Here is a 16,494-nt window from a genome sequence, read left to right on the forward strand (position 1 = left end):
GTCATAACGCGATTAAGCAATGGAAAGAAGAAAAGAAGAAAGAAGAAGAAAGAAGAAAGAAAGAAAGAAAGAAGAAAAGAAAGAAAGAAAGAACGAAAGAAGAAAGAAGAAAGAAGAAAGAAATAAAAGAAAGATAGAAAGAAAGGAAAGAAAAAAGAAAGAAAAAAGAAAGAAAGTAAGAAAGAAAGAAAGAAAGAAAGAAAGAAAGAAAGAAAGAACAGGATGGTGGCCATGACGTAGCACAAGTTTTGCCGACAAAGACGCGGTACACAAACTTCAGATCCCATGTCAAATGGCTGGAATAACATAAACACTCTGGCAAACCTTGTCTGCTACTGTCCAGTGGCGCCATTTGTATTTTTTTTTCATTCCAAATGTTCATGAGACCTTAGCGCCTTTAGGTGGCACCAGTTACTCGTTTACACATAGAAGATATATAAACAAAAAAATGTCACAGTTTCGCCCTAAGGGCGAAGCAATGAATGCGATAGCAACACAGCAATGTCATACGAAGTAAGGTGAGCGGCTTTGGTAGCAATATGAATTGTAGTAAACATGAGCTGATTAAGTAAGCAGGTGTGCTGCGGCGTAAGTAGACCGACATGAAGAGAGACTCGATGACCACGAGAAGGCGCGTGTGAAACGGTGGTGTTGATGAGAAGCGCTTCCCGTGGGCAGCGCGTGCGAAGGGACACGCCTGTAGCGCTGCACTGCCGATCCGGGCAGCATTGCGTGTGTAGCGTGCGTTGGAAAATGTGGCCCGACTATTACGAACTGAATGAACAAGCGTGGTGTGAGCGCGCACAAACACGAAGAGATCACACTGAATGACAGCAGACAACGACTGTCAAAACGCTGGCAGCAAGCATACGCCGCAGCGGGCGAAGGTACGTGCGGTCTATCGCTTCAACGGAAACTGAGCGGCGAATGCACTTAAAGGTCAGAGCCGTGTGGAGATAAGAGACGGTGCGAGCGAGCGACGAGCGCGGTTGTTGGCAGAGAAGTGCGCCCCCCCCCCCCCCCCCCTTGCTCCCTCCGGCGCTGGCTTCCTGCTTCCTTGCTTGCGCGTGGGAGATTGAGTGCGTTCGCTCTCCGTGATAGCGCGCGTCTCCGCACGCTTCCTCTCAGGCATACGGCGCGCGGCGAAGATTTTATCTATAGGGAACCTCACGGCGACGGCGACGGCGACGACGACGGCGACGACGACGCCGACGGCAGAAATCCGGTTCAAGTGTCCATATAATTGCTATCGCAATAAAATAATGAAATAAGAAGCCGAAAATTAATGTATACACAAACGTTACTCCTACTTATGTTGCTGCGGCGTGCCCGAAATGCTACGAAGGCTCTGCGTTTGAAAGCGAACGAGATGTAATGTCGATAGCCGAGTGGTAGCGGCGTTTTCCTTTTGCTGATAATACCTTTACATAAGCATTTCACAACGCGTTAATGTGATTAATAACATGTTGGTAACATGTGTAGAGGCTGCTCATTGCGCTGGCACTGTGATAAGTATTTTCCCCCTGTCATAGTATTTACGCCCATCACAGAGTCCTCGGTGTCCTCGGTGTCCTCGGTGTCGCTTAGCAAGCTTCCTCTCCTTCTCGCACAGGATGGCCTTGATGACTTTTGGCCAGGCGGGCCTCCGGAAGGCACCGCCTCCAAGGCCGCCAGGCCGGGAGCCGAGGCACGAGGAAATTCCGAATATATTGTCAAGAAAAGAGAACACAGAGAGAGACATTCTGCCAAGAGACTTTGTCGTATTCCTTTAGTCAGAGGGGATATATAACTGTTACCGCAGTGAAAAACCATGGGCGCTATAACGTAAAATGATTACAAACTGTTTTGATTCCAATTTCTGCAATCAGCCTTCACGATTGGTCCAATGTTTTCTGGCTACGCCCACTTCGCCTGTCTGTCACGCGACCTCACAAAACCGCGAAAACTCACCACGTTAAAGTGACGTGTACGCGAAAAAAAAAACGCATTAATATGGGGAACAAAACTGAATTTTTTTCTGAATAGCCACAGACTGCGCCGTTCCGAAAGGAATAGAAGATAGCTGCCCGCCGATCAGTCAGGCCCTCGCTAGTCACACCTGCCGGTGAGCATGTATTTATTTGCGCATGATGAACCTTTTTGCGTGGCAGTAAAACGTTATCGAGCCCTTTCGGCACGTATACGACATTGCTCTGCCAACTCTTCCTTGCTGAGGATCCGTTTTAGCGGCATTCATATCCTTCCGTTGCACGCCGCCGCGATTTTTGACCAGCCACCGCAAGCTAAGTAAGGCGAAGCGGACCAATCAGAGAAACCGGCACCACCCTCTTCATGCGGTTATCTATTTTCACTGTGCTGCCTCGGCCCCATCGAAACTCTCTCCACTAGAGCGTGCTCCTCGCCTCTTGTCAGCCAAAAAGAAAAGAAAAACCGCTGAGTGTAGACAATGTTATTGGTTTTGAAAGTGAACAAAGATGACCTCCTATAAACGAGGAGAATGTTTGATTGGGTTGTTCAGACAACGCTGCGGATCACCGCCCGATGCTTGCGTCGGTGATTACGTAAATTTGACGTCAGGAGTTTGGAGTCAAAATAGTTTGGAATCATTTTACGTTATAGCGCCCCATATCTTGCTTAGTTGCTGGGGTAATGCGTCTTAGTTACTAGTGTAATGCGTGTAATGGTGTTGCTGGTGTAATAAGCAAAAGCCTCACAAGATGTCACTACCAGCTTTGTAAATGCCGTCCAGCTCTCTTTAGCGTGGTAAAGGGAAAACTCTATGACCCGCTACAATGTTTTCCGGTGCGTGGCGTTAGCACTGTCTACCCCACATCATTCCTACGTTTTAAACAGGTGATCTGTTGGATGTATGAGGATAGAACGCGTGCGTAAATGCATTAAGGAGATAGCGGATTTAGGAGGCGAAGCCAGGTCATGCACGGCTAGACCAACGTTGAGGCTAAAATAACATGATCTATAATGACGATAACTCTACAGGAGAGCGACAGTTGAAGAGCTTTCGCCAGAGTGCGTAAGCTTAAAGAAGCAATCGTTGTTTGACCAGTGTTGAAATTTGGGCTTGTCTTGAGTTCGAGGTTTGGGCGTCCGCCTCGTATGTGGGAGGTACTGGATTCGAATAGCCGTGCAGCCGGAAACTCACTGTTTTGTTTTTTATAATGGGTACAGATGCACCGTGATCTGGCGCTCGCTTGTTTATGTGGATTCTCATCTCGAAAGGGGGCCTTATAGAAATTTGCGAACGTATCTGGGTGCCTCTTGCCTCACCACAGCTTTGGTGAAATAGTGGAGTATCCGCCACTGCTTTGGGAGGCAGACGAGTGCTGCCGCAGGGTACCTACCGGCAAATTAAGTAAAAGTGCGCTCTTGGCCCGGTACTTGGAAACTACGGGAACTCCAGACACTTGGAAGGACACCTACCAAATTGGCTGCTGGCAGCCTAGTGGCAGAGCATCCGCCTCGCGTGCGGGAGTCATTTGGTTCAAATCCCGCTGCCGCCGGAAACCCAACGGTTCTTTCTAATGGGTAGAGATGTCCCCCGGTCTGGTGCTCGGCTACTTGTGAGGGTTCGCATCTCGAAACGGGCCTATAGGGAGTATGTCTGAGGTCTCTGGGCGCCCCTTGTCCAACTACAGACGGCTTTGTTGAAGAGCATCCGCCAAGGCTAGTAGGAAGCACACTAGAGATGCTGCCAGATACCTACCGGTAAAATAGGTACAAGGGCGCTCCCGGCCAGGTGCTCGGCCGTTACAGGACCTCAACAACCGGAAATCATAGGCGTTTATCGCCAACCCGAGGGCAACCCACCTATTAGGTGCATTCGGACGCCACATAGGAAATGGCCGCCTGGCATCGGACAAAACCTCCTCTAGTTTTTCAAGTTTGTGCTCACGATGTTTTCGACGGGATTTGAAAGGCGCAGGTTCCATCCCCAAGCGTATCTCCCTGAAGTAAAGCCAAGCGCCAGGCCAGTGAGTATCCATTTCGGAAGACCGGTGAGTGCCCGGCGGCAGCTAGTATCGAACCCATGACCTTCCGCAGCCGAGGCATGCGTTTTACCACAAGGCCGCGGCACGAAGAATTTCAAGGATCCTTGTTAAATGTCCGATGCACCGACCGATCACGAACAAGGATCCTAACGATTCTTGTGCTGAGTTAGCGCTGTGTGTGTGTTTGTGTCTTGTTCTTTTTCTGCGTCCTTGGTACTGGTTGCGCTACATTGAAAAACCTTCAAAGGACGTACCTACAAGCTTAAATTTCAATACAGATGCCCTTTTTATATGTTGACCTGGATCCGTGCGGTACTGTCACCCTCATCGCCACAGCCGTGTACAGAGCACACGGGCGATTGGATTCGAGCAATGTTCCGACCCGAAGATGTTCGAGCCCTTTTCGGGAGCTGCCTGCCGTCTATCGTACATGGAACAAGGACCGTGAAGATTCTTCACATTGAGTTAGTGCTGTGTGTGTGTCTTGGTTTTACACGTACTCAACAAGTACGTGCTTGCACTGGTTGAGCTACACCGAAAAAATACATTCACATGCTGTCTGACCGCTCCAATGGTTGTTATATTAGATTTTATCAGATTATTATAAATGTGCGCCATACAGCATATGTATGTAGTAAACTCCAGGGTGCTGCTGCCTGTGTACATTATCACTGTAAAAGTAATAAAGAATGAATAATTGTTCACGTTCTTGCGTATGACATATTAAAGTACGGTCTCACAATTTCCTCTTTTTGTTCCGCACACTGGAAGAGCCGGTTTGACGTTCTTTTAAAAAAAAAAAAAAAACATGCTTCAAAGTGTAGCGCATAACTCGCCTCTACTTTTATATCGAACTATATTTACCGCCGTAGGTTCTCCTTCTTGCCGTTCGTTGTTTGTTCAAACAGTGATGTTGCGCCTTTTCGGGACTCGGATTTCATAGTTGAGCATAAAGCTGCACGTATGCTCCGTTCCGATTTGCGTTTTACTGTGCCTCGTTCCTCAACGAGATTTGATGAGGCACGACGTTTTCTGTACGTTCCTGACTTCTTTAGCAGTCTACCGGAGGATGTTTCCTCAGAAACTTCGAAAAGATGACTGAAAAACACGATCCGTGCACTTTAGCTTAAGCCTGTTCCATTTTCACGGCTTACCTTATGTAACATTTATGTGGCCATTGTTTCAAAGAATTGAATCTTGCAGTTTGTCTGCTTGTTTGTTTTTATGCTTTTTTTATAGGTACGCTTGAACTCTGTATTGTTGTATTAAATTTGCGCAGCCAAATGTAATGTAGTGTGCACTTTATTTAACAGCGTTATTTTTTCTCATACCTGAGTGTTCTCCTATCTTAATGCATTACATAGCCAAATCTGTAGGACCATGTCCCACAAGCCCTTATTGGCTTAGGCAGGCCTATGTATCTATACCTCTGTTATGGCAATACAATTAATAATAATAATAATAATAATAATAATAATAATAATAATAATAATAATAATATTATTTTTATTATTATTATTATTATTATTATTATTATTATTATTATTATTATTATTATTATTATTATCGTCGTCACCCTCGGTGCCTTGCCACGACTTCCATAATATCAAACTTGTCCGCTCAGCATGCTCTCAACTGGCTACTGCTTTGCAGGCTCCCCCACAATGCGACCGCGGCAGAGGCAGGCAAGCGACAACGTGAGTGGAGACGCCGTCAGCAACTTTTTCTCCATGGCCGAAACATGGCAACGGGAGTCGAGCGCCGGTTCCGCGCCACTGAGGGCATCGAAACCCGGAACGCGAGCGCCCAGCGTGCTCATACTGAGAAGACTCAGCAATTTTCAGAGACCGAAGCGTTGTCTCCGCAAAGCTATACCGCTGACGCTGCGGCAAACTGTTTTTCTTTGCATCACTCGAAAATAAGAACCGTGCAAGAAATATTGCGGTCTCTGAATCCAGCAAACAGTGTAGTAAACGTTGCAAAGATGTAACCGAATGGAACCTACCTTACTGTCCCACAGAAGGCGGATAACTTTTTTGCAGCCACGTTTAGAAGCGCTACATTCAGCGGTGCGTTCATTGCTTTGTGTTAAGCCCAACATTTTGACTCTGTAGTACAAATGTAAAGAGAAGTTGGGAATGTAATTCCTGATGGCAAGGTATGGTCAGTTAGCTTTATTCTTTAATTTTCCTATCACTCAGAACGACACTAATCAACTACTGTAGCCCCCTGATAGCATAAAGTAAGCTTTATTTTATATTTTTTAAGGCGAAGCTGTTAATTTCAGCTAGAAGCGGTTAGTCGCAATAACAATGACTAGACGTCTACACCGAATGACGACGAAAACATATTGAGAGAACAACGCAGGCTATCGCTATGAAATAAGGAGGGTATTTATGATGGTGATTAATGGAGTTTATTGGCACAAAGACCAGATGTGGCCAAAGAGCGTCGAGGCCTCTTTCGCTATTTTTGGCACGCTAAGTGTACACCTTGTGGGCTGATTTAGAAACGTGCGTGGAAATTAGGCACTCGATGTGGGAAATTACCAAACTTATTTTAGTTGAGCGTTAGCTCTATAAGGTATTTGACAGTGCGCTGTATCAGAATTATGGTACGTACCAAGATAAAACATTCTAGGAGTAACTTGTGCACTATGAGGGGCACGTGTTAAAGATTTTTCAAAGATCTTGCGCCATGTGAACCCTGTGAAAATAATCAAATCTGCATTTACTGGGGCTTTAATTCGATGTTTGCTAGAGAAATAAAACGTTTGCACTGTTCGAATAATACACTGTCTATCAAAATGAAACTTCGAAACCGAATGTGCGTTGGAATAAACAGACAGCAAGTAAATCAAAACTAAAAAAATATATAAATTCTGGGGTTCTACGTGCGAGAACCGTGATGTGAATTTGAGGCACGTCGTATTGGGGGAGTCCGGAAATATTTTGGCTACCCGGGGTTCTTGAACATGGAACTAAATCTGAGTACACCAGTTTTGTTGCATTTGGCCTCCATTGAAGTGCCGCCACCGCGGCCTGGATTGACCCCGCGACTGACAAGCTGCGGGTGAATTCAGAGTTGTAGGTGTGCAGTGGGCGCACTGGAAATTTTTCAAACTACTCGTCAGAGCGTTTGAAAGGCTCTCTCCACCAGTCAATTATATTTTGAAGGCCTTGCTATATGAAGGTTATTTTCATCAGATTATATTCATTATCATTTGTTTCGTTGAGTGACCAATCTCAGCGATGCCGGGAACAATGCTTCGAGCGAGATACGGCCGAATGGAAAGAATGGAATATGAAACGTATCGTTACAAAGCACGGAAGTAGAACGATATTTTAGAGCTGATATCTTAAAATATAAATACGAGTATATTTCCAAGCTTAATTATATGACTGACACTTCGCATATATATAGGGGAGATTTTTCTACGCTTATAACCAGTCACTGAGATTATCTTTCTAAATTCCTAATTATTAAATTGAGAGGGTTAATTGTAAGCAGTCGTGGTATGCACCGCCCCTATAGCACCAGCGCAGCACATGTGGCTCACTGCGGCACGCAGACGTGATGAGGAAAGTGCACGTTCTGTACGAGCGGTTGGTTCACCGAACAGGCACGTGCGGTGAACGTTCGGTGCACGAACCGGAAATCAGGAACACACCTTTGCCGAAAAAAGGAAAGAATTACGGGCACTGGGTGGATGTGCTGCAATGGAATTTAGGCTGCCATTCTGAAATGTCGCAGAAGTCCCTTTTTTTTGCCCCTCCTTTTTTTTTGAGGGCAAGGCCTTCTTTGGTGCATTCAGATCAATTTGGTAATTGTGGAATGTGGGTATCTAACCACTTTCGTATCGTAAATTTAACAATTTACAAGTAGGACAACGAAAAAAAAGCGTCAAAATGCAGCTTGGAACGAAAAAGACGCATCAACATAGCTTAGCGCTATGTACCTTTAATTATGCGTAATTAGCGAGAAAAGGCTGATATGAAACCCAGATGCGCTCGTTCAAACTGCGCATGCCTAAAACTGGAACCGGAAGTGTGGCTTTACAAGAAATGTGGCTTGATCCTGGAGGTAAGTGCAGTATCAAAATGCAAGTGCCACCTAAAAGATAGAACGTGAAGTTAATAAAAGCAGAGTCTGTAAGGCTCCATCTAAGATTGTACTAAAGGAAGGTAAGATGGTCCAGGGGAAGTTAATGTGACTCAACAGCGGTTGACATCGAAGAAAGAAAGACAAGGTTTTCCGGGAAAGCCTCTCTTACCTTCCGAATAACAAACATGAAAACAAGTCGCAGTTTTGCCCGAAAGGCGAAGCATCAGTTGCGATAGCCAATTAGTAAAGAACTATACGGAGTAAGGATAGTTGTTTTATCGTCTGCATAAACTTGGACACATTCGCTTAATAAATGAATTAACAAGCATGGTGCGAACGCGTACAAGCAAACATGAATAGATCACAATCGATGACCGCAGACAACCACAGTCAAAACGCTGGCGTGAGCAAGCGTTTTATCGCATGAAGGCAACAAGCAAATGAGGACAACATGTGAGGAGCGCAAAAACCGAATAACAAATTCAAAGTGAATAATGGCGATGGCCATCGTACGGGTATCATATGTGGGCACTGCATGAGCATTTGGAGATCTTCAGCATATGACCAAATGTAATCGTTATGCCGTATCAAAATACTCTTCCATTTTTTTAATGCAGATAGCATTGTTCCGCTTCTTCGCGCTGTTATTGCTCTGCGACCGTCTGATTATCTAACCATCCCCATCCCGAATACATCAATAAAAAAAGAGCATCCTTAAAATTTACCCGGTGCCGAGGGAATCAAACCTGCGACAAGCGGGTTCCTTCAAACACAGTATACCAACGCTTTAGTGACCTGAGCCACGAAAGCATTGGGTATATACCGCCCTTCACTGCGTCTCTTTGACGTGCCTGGGTATGTGCCACAGGGTACGCGGCCTGCAAGAAAACCATTCTCAGCGTTCTGACGCCCCCCGACCTCCCAGCGCGCCAAGCATTTCTCAGGACACGTGCGGACTTTAAGTAAAGTAATCGCCTCATACACGGCGCGTTGCTCAGCGTTCGCAGGCACCAGTGCGTCATGCCTTTCTGACGCCACGAGCGCGCTTCGCGGCGGCGGCGCTAGACGATTCAGCGTGGCACAGAGGGAAGGCGAGAAAGGAGTCCCGCTGCAGCAGATGCCTCATACAATAGGCGTTAGGCGGTGGCAATGCGATCTTCAATGCTAGTCTCATTATCGTCGACAGTCACCGTAAGGGTTATGCCGCGAGCTATTTCTTATGGATTTTTTTTTAGACTTATACGATAGTGAAGAGATGTCGCCATTAAATCGTTAACTACCTAAAGGTAGTTAACGATTACTACCTATTAATAGCTCGCGCAATCGGTGAATGTCTATTCGAAGCTCCAGCGGCTGCTGGCGGCTGCTGCGTTCGGCGCGGCCGCGCGAGCTTTGCCTTTAATACGATGTGCGCTAAGGACAGAGTCTGGACGTCTAGGCGCACCGAGGGCCGATAGCTTCGTGTGCGCAATAGCACCCATACGCTTGCGCGTCACCCGCATTCACCAAGTGAAACGTCACTCTAACTTTTTGTTTGGTACTGCAGAAGGGTAATTTGCTAATTTTACTAATTTACTGCAGAAGGGCAATTTACTACCTATTTTTCTGTGTTAACGACACTACAGAGAAAAATAGGTAGTAAATTACCCTTCTGCAGTAAATTAGTAAAATTAGCAAATTACCCTTCTGCAGTACCAAACAAAAAGTTAGAGTGACGTTTCACTTGGTGAATGCGGGTGACGCGCAAGCGTATGGGTGCTATTGCGCACACGAAGCTATCGGCCCTCGGTGCGCCTAGACGTCCAGACTCTGTCCTTAGCGCACATCGTATTAAAGGCAAGGCTCGCGCGGCCGCGCCAAACGCAGCAGCCGCCAGCAGCCGCTGGAGCTTCGAATAGACATTCGCCGATTGCGCGAGCTAGCCAGTTACGCTTGCGCGTAAAAAAAAAAAAAAAACCGTCACGCAGAAACTCCTCTGAGAGTTCTCTAAGTGTGCGTAAGCATTGTGCCACTTTCTCATCTTCAGGCAGCCTGGTGTCATCAGTGTTATGACACTTGGTCCGGCCAGTACAACAGAAAGCGCTGCGGCGACACGAACTGGTGCGGATGGCAGCGCAAGGTGCATTGATAACGCAAGCAAAGTACTGCAGGTGGCGGTGCCAGGTGCGCTGATGACGTTCTGATCATAAGCCGTTATCGCTCTTTAGCGCCTTGTCCATCCGTGTCGAACCATTATGAACAATGGTCAAAGGACTCCGGCGGCGGCACGGATCGATCAAACGTACTCTGGCACGCCCGCGCGGAGCCTAACTTGAAAGCGATCTGCGAAGCGGACAGAGAGTGCCGACTGCTGATAGCTCGGCGCGCTTTGTTTTCGCCGCTTCGCGTTGAAGAGAGAGGCGCGGGCCCATATCTTGAAAGTGATTGTCTTACGAGAAGGACGGACGGACGGACGGGCGGAAGGAGTTTTTTTCGTTGAGTAAGCAAAGAAATGCTTACGCATTAAAATCAAAACATTAATAACTTGACAGGAGGCTTGGTAAGTCAGAAAAAGGGGGAAAACGAGAGAGGGAGGACCACGCTGCTACACTAGTTCACCATGGTGGGATCGATTTCGATGGCGCCTGCTCGGGCCTAGTTAGTTTTTTATTGGAATGTATCGACTACATTGAATTATGGGGTTTTACGTGCCAAAAGCACGATTTGATTATGGGACATTTTGTGGGGGACTCCATGCGTGCCCCTATCGAAACGCGGCCGCGCGGCCACGATTTGATTCCGCGACCTCGTGCTTAGCAGCGAAACAGCAAAGCCACTAAGCTACCGCGGCGGGTTCAACTACATTGCATTCTCAAGAAGCCAAAAACGGAACTTAGGAAGTTTCCAAAACTTTATCCCCACCTGCCTCAATAAAATAAAATGCAAAATTCATGAAATTGAACTCTGAGTTTCTCTTCCTCCTTAGTTATCAAACTGTTGCTGCGAAATCACAAGGAAAAAATTGGCTTGAAAGAACACGTTATCAGTAGAAGCCTAATAAATGTTCCTCTTTAATATCCCTTTAATGTCGGTCACTTCCTGCAGCTTTTGCGAAAAGAGCGTCTCAAATGGTCAGCTTCGGTAAAGAATGTAAATGGTAATTGCATTGCTCAAAATACACTTACTGTGAACTGTTGTTGCCCTGAAATACCCTTCCGTTGGGTAATATCACTCTTCTTACTGAGCAAGGTTTAACACATGTTTATTACATTTCTTTTTAGAATGACAGTTTCCGCATACTATTTATTTTCTTCTTGCTTTTTTTCTGTTTAAATGACCCACAATTATGGTTTCTTCTGCCAAGAACATTGTGAAAATTGATGGCATAAACTGTCACATCGATTCTCCCTAACGACATTAGAACTTCCTTCTATATTTCAATAAGTAAGATAAGAGCAATAAAACACAAGCAAGTGAATGGACCACCTGCACCAACAGCAAATCAACGCTTGAAGTTATCACGAATGCACGGGACTGCCTATAAAAATGGGGGAATAGTTTGCGGCGTTGCAGAAGATATAAAAAGTGCGTCAGCGCAGGGCTACGGTACAGTATTTCAGTGGGTATCTAGCCACATCGGATTACTCTACATGGAAAGGAGGAGATCCCTGAAGAAAGGAGCTCATTGTGGGTTCCCGTTGCGTAGTGTTGATATCCGATATATTTTAAGACAAGTATCTTGCTGCTACTCTGGGGAGATAAGGCGGTGATGCGGCGAAACAATCCTCTTTATATGGAATTTAACCATTCAAGAAATTCAAATGAAGAAGTGCATTCTTCTTCTTCTTACTGGGGTTTTACGCGCCAAAATCATCGGCTTCACAAAGGAAGTGGCGTACACAAATATCGCTTTCTATACATGACATGCCACTCTCCTTCTCATGAGTGTTGCTGCGGCTATGAAAACGCGAACGTTTACCACGTCCGTCCTTGACTTCCCAGAATAATTCGCAGAAAGAATTGTACCCAACAAAACTAGGAAGACTAGATGAACGCTACTATTCTTTACAGAGAATACTTGAACCATGGTAAACGAGTCAAATTCAGCAAACGGCGAACGAATATTTAAAATACTTCTTAGTCAACACAGGGTTACGCACGCATTTGTGATAAGGGATGCATTGCAGTGCTGATAGAAGTGTTTCGGAGCCTATAGTTGTCTTCCTGACAAAGATTATTCAAAAACGGCCTGGGAATTTGTATCCACGTGCTCATGTCTGAAAGCATGTGCTCACAGCCAATGTAAACCCGCAAACATTGCAGCTCTGTAGTATAAGCACAGTTTTATTTATGGCATGTCGGGTTCTAGTAAGAGGAGAAAAATGGCCGGGGTGCTTTCTTGAGTTTCCACTGAAATCCTCAGCGACTCTGCGGCGTTGGAAGAGCTGTCGAAGAGAAACACTTTCTCGGTCCCAATATCCTCGGGCGCAAGAGGGTTGGCGTACACAACTCAGAGGAAACCTGGCTGCTCAGATTACACTAAAAAACAGCTTGTGTGATATATGGACACCGCAATTACTGAATGCAGAATAAATGCTCCAACGTAACAAATTTTCAGAGCCCCGCTTGCCTGGCCAGCCAACCCTGTCGGCATGTAGCGGGTCAGTCTCTCTAACACACTCAGCCCAGGACAAGAGATTGTGCAGGGCAGCACGTCTCTGTAATGGGCTCATACTGCTTGGACATAATTTTTTTTACTCGCATGCCTACGTCGAGCCACCCCCCCCCCCCCCCCCCCTTCCTCATCCTGACCCGCACTGCCTTTGCACGCCATGCTCTCTAGCTCACGTTCTCTTCAGGGGCTATTGTTTCCCCTTCAACGACATGCTCCCACTACACCCGGACAAAATCAAGAGTGGAACTGATGCTTGGCCACATTACCGCTTTGTGTTATTCGATACATATTGCACGACCTATTTGGCGATGACGCTAGATTCAGTAGCACTGTGGCTTAGAAAATGAGACGTAAGCCTACGCCGGCCACAAGTACATGGAGACGGAATGCAAAACTGCAGGTGCCTTATTAGTTGGTTCTTCTCAAGCAAAGCGGGCCTGCTTGTCTAAAGTAGCATGCAGCTATGACCTCTGTAAATGATGAAATCAGGTGCTTCTTAGAAAGCCTGCATTATAAACGCAAAAAAATAAGCTGATCTTATAAAGTCGGCAACAAGGTGGCACGTGTGGCTAATCAAAAATAAGGCTTTTGAAAACACTTGGTTATTTCGTCTTTGTGAGCAGATGTATGTACGCGAGAAATGGTACCTCTCTTGGTATGTCGAACGCAAGAATCACTCTTAGGGAAATAAATTTGATGTTTCCCATCGCATTTCAAACTATAGCGACTAGACAGTTGGGTTAGCTTATCTTAATTGAAGCTGGTGTTTGCACAAGTTCCATGGTTCACACTGGTTATTCTTGAGAGGATATGTCTGGAAAGAAGATTTTAAAAGAGCGCTGCCACACTATTTCTAAGTCGTATACAAACCCCCATATAGGTTTCTTGGGCTTACAATAATGAAAGACGATTTCCCAATCGTATGACGGTTGGGAAACACACAAAAAATTTAGTTTTTTATTGATTTTAATTTTTTTTCTTTAATACTTCCTTCATAAACTCGCACTCCAAATGCCAACCTTGACAATATCAACGTTATGATGACGTCACCGATAAAAAGTATAAACAGTGCTGCGTGCGCTTATTCTGGTGCTATTTCTTGTGACAGTTGCTGTAATTAGAGGAGCCAAGCAGGCCCATGAATCAAGACATTAAGTAGTTACAAATTATGCGATTTTACGTGCCAAAACCAGCATCCGATTACGAGGCACGCTGTAGTGGGAGGACTCCGGATTAATTTGGACCACCTGGGGTTCCTTAACGTGCGCCTAAATCTATGTACACGGGTGTTTTTTGCATTTCGCCTCCATCGAAATGCAGCAGATTCGATCCTGCTAGGTATTAACTAGTGCTCTGCCGCTGTGTATTCAATATACAGCTGGAACCGCAAACAATAAGGCAGTGCCAAGTAGAATATCACGGCAGGCAATCACATTTCTGGCGCTCGATTGTGGTGCAATCCGAATTATGTGCCATAAAGTTTTATGCCACCGAGTTGTTGGATGATCCTGGCTCGGTTGCAGCAACAAGTACAGATTTAACTTTAAAAAAAATGTCTTACGGGAGTATCAACCGGAACGCTGGTCCCTTCTACGTCACGGAGCGCACCTGTGAAAGTAGCGAAGAACGGTGCATGCATGCGCAGCGGCCTCCTGATTGAACCCCGTAAGCTAGGCTATTCTATTCAGCCTGTCATAGCCCCTGCTACTTATCACCTCATTTTCACTTTTGTAACCACCTATTGTAACTATCGCTTACACACAAGAGCTAACGGAGAAGACGGTCAAACGCGATCAAACGCGACAATGGACAAACACGAACCTTCTGTCGATTGCGGCTACATTTATCTGCGTACTACCGGTATAACTTTCTTTATTACGCGCGCAAGCACTGCATATACAGGGTGTTTCAGTGAACGCTTTCAAAGATTTTTAAAGATTGCCTGTGGCAGATAGCACCGTTCTAGTTTATAAGCTGGTCTACTCGAAGAGGCGGACATTACTTGCACAAAAAATTGAAATGCATAATCGAATAATTAACAAAAATCACTAATTAAGTTTCTAACTAATTACCTTATGGCCCATAATGCAATTTACAAATTCTAGCCATGGAGTTCTCAAGGCGGATTCACTTGGAAGGAATTCTCAGGATGACACCAGTTCTAGATAATAATTCCCGAACTTTGCGGGGCAATGCAAGTGTTCGATGAAACACCCGGTACATCAAACAGTAGTAACGATCGGTGAGGAACGAATCACCGATGTGAATTTCGAGGTGCTTCCTTTAAAAGCACGGATATGCAGCAGGGGCTCGGTGGGCTAGGTCACGCTGAATGGATTAGCCTAACAGACAATTCTGGGATAGCAGGAGACTCCGCGTGCCGTCGATCTGACCGATGACGTCGATCTGCGCAGTCGTTCGATCGGTACCAGCTATATGGGGCACTGAGCTAAAGCTTTGAACTGATAGCGCCTCTGCTGGAATGCCTGCAAATCAAGAGCTCAAAATTAATATTAGCAACCTGCGGAGCTCATATGTGTGTACACACAAAAAAAGAACAAATATTCCGGAGCCCCGAGTTAATGAGTGCACTAAGCAGCTGCATTGCCATGCAGCCCTGTTAGTGTGTACACCTAGACAACACACCGCAGCGATTGCAATGGTCATGGCACGTCGTTCGGAGACGGCTTGAATGGAGGCATATAGTGGGCCTCTTCGATTATTCGCTCCTGACAGTCCCGGACTGCCCGAGACGGTGCTTTCAGCCAATGAGCGTTGCGTATGCAGTCTTTCGGACAGTCCTGGACTGTCAGAGACGGATAATCGAAGACCCCCACTGTTTACGTATATGCTTTAGGTACGCGGGAGGTATTGGGGGCGGCGTCGTGAATCTCAGAGGCTGTGGAATTGGCTAATACGCACATGGGTAACCGTTTGGGCACGTTGGTATTCCATTCGAAAAAAAAGAAAAATCGCGAAAAAAGCGCGGAAGGAAAAAGGGACACACGCGCAATTTGTATGCGGGTGTACCTTTTTTCTGTCAGTATCCAGTTCGTCCTTTTTCATTCTTCCTTATGGCTTATACTCTTCCTCACGTTCTGCTTGATGGGCTCGTAAACTTGACGGGCTTGTAAATCTCGGAGGTCATAAAATTTGCTGATACTGGGCTATGTACCAACACTTTATAGGACTCGTAAACCACAAGTGAAGCGCATTTTGTTAATTTAACAATATGTGGCATGTTAAATTTCAGTCACGCAAGACGGAATTTCGTATTTCTGACGCTGCCTTTTATGTCATTCATTAAAACCATTTTGTGTACTACAGGAGATAAAATTATGTTGGATAAGCACGGGATCAAATCCCGGCCGCGATGACCGCATTTCGATGGGGGCGAAATACAAAAACGCTAATCTACAGAGTCGTGAAGAAGGCCTGAATTGCACTGGCAATTAGGACTGATGTCTTACAATAGTTTTGGTAAATGTTGGATGTGGCCTCTTTGCTGGCGGACAAACAAGTTGCTCTGAGGGAAGCCGAGTCAGGTATCGAATGTGTGCTCTCATGACATCTGTAGCGATGTAGACTGTAGGAAGGAAGGAAGGAAGGAAGGAAGGAAGGAAGGAAGGAAGGAAGGAAGGAAGGAAGGAAAATAAGACGTGAAAGGCAGAGAGATAAACCAGGTTAAGTGTCCGGTTGGCTACCCTGCACAGGGGGATGGGTTAAGGG

Source organism: Dermacentor silvarum, chromosome 1 (assembly GCF_013339745.2).
Source record: "Dermacentor silvarum isolate Dsil-2018 chromosome 1, BIME_Dsil_1.4, whole genome shotgun sequence".
NCBI lineage: Eukaryota > Metazoa > Arthropoda > Arachnida > Ixodida > Ixodidae > Dermacentor > Dermacentor silvarum.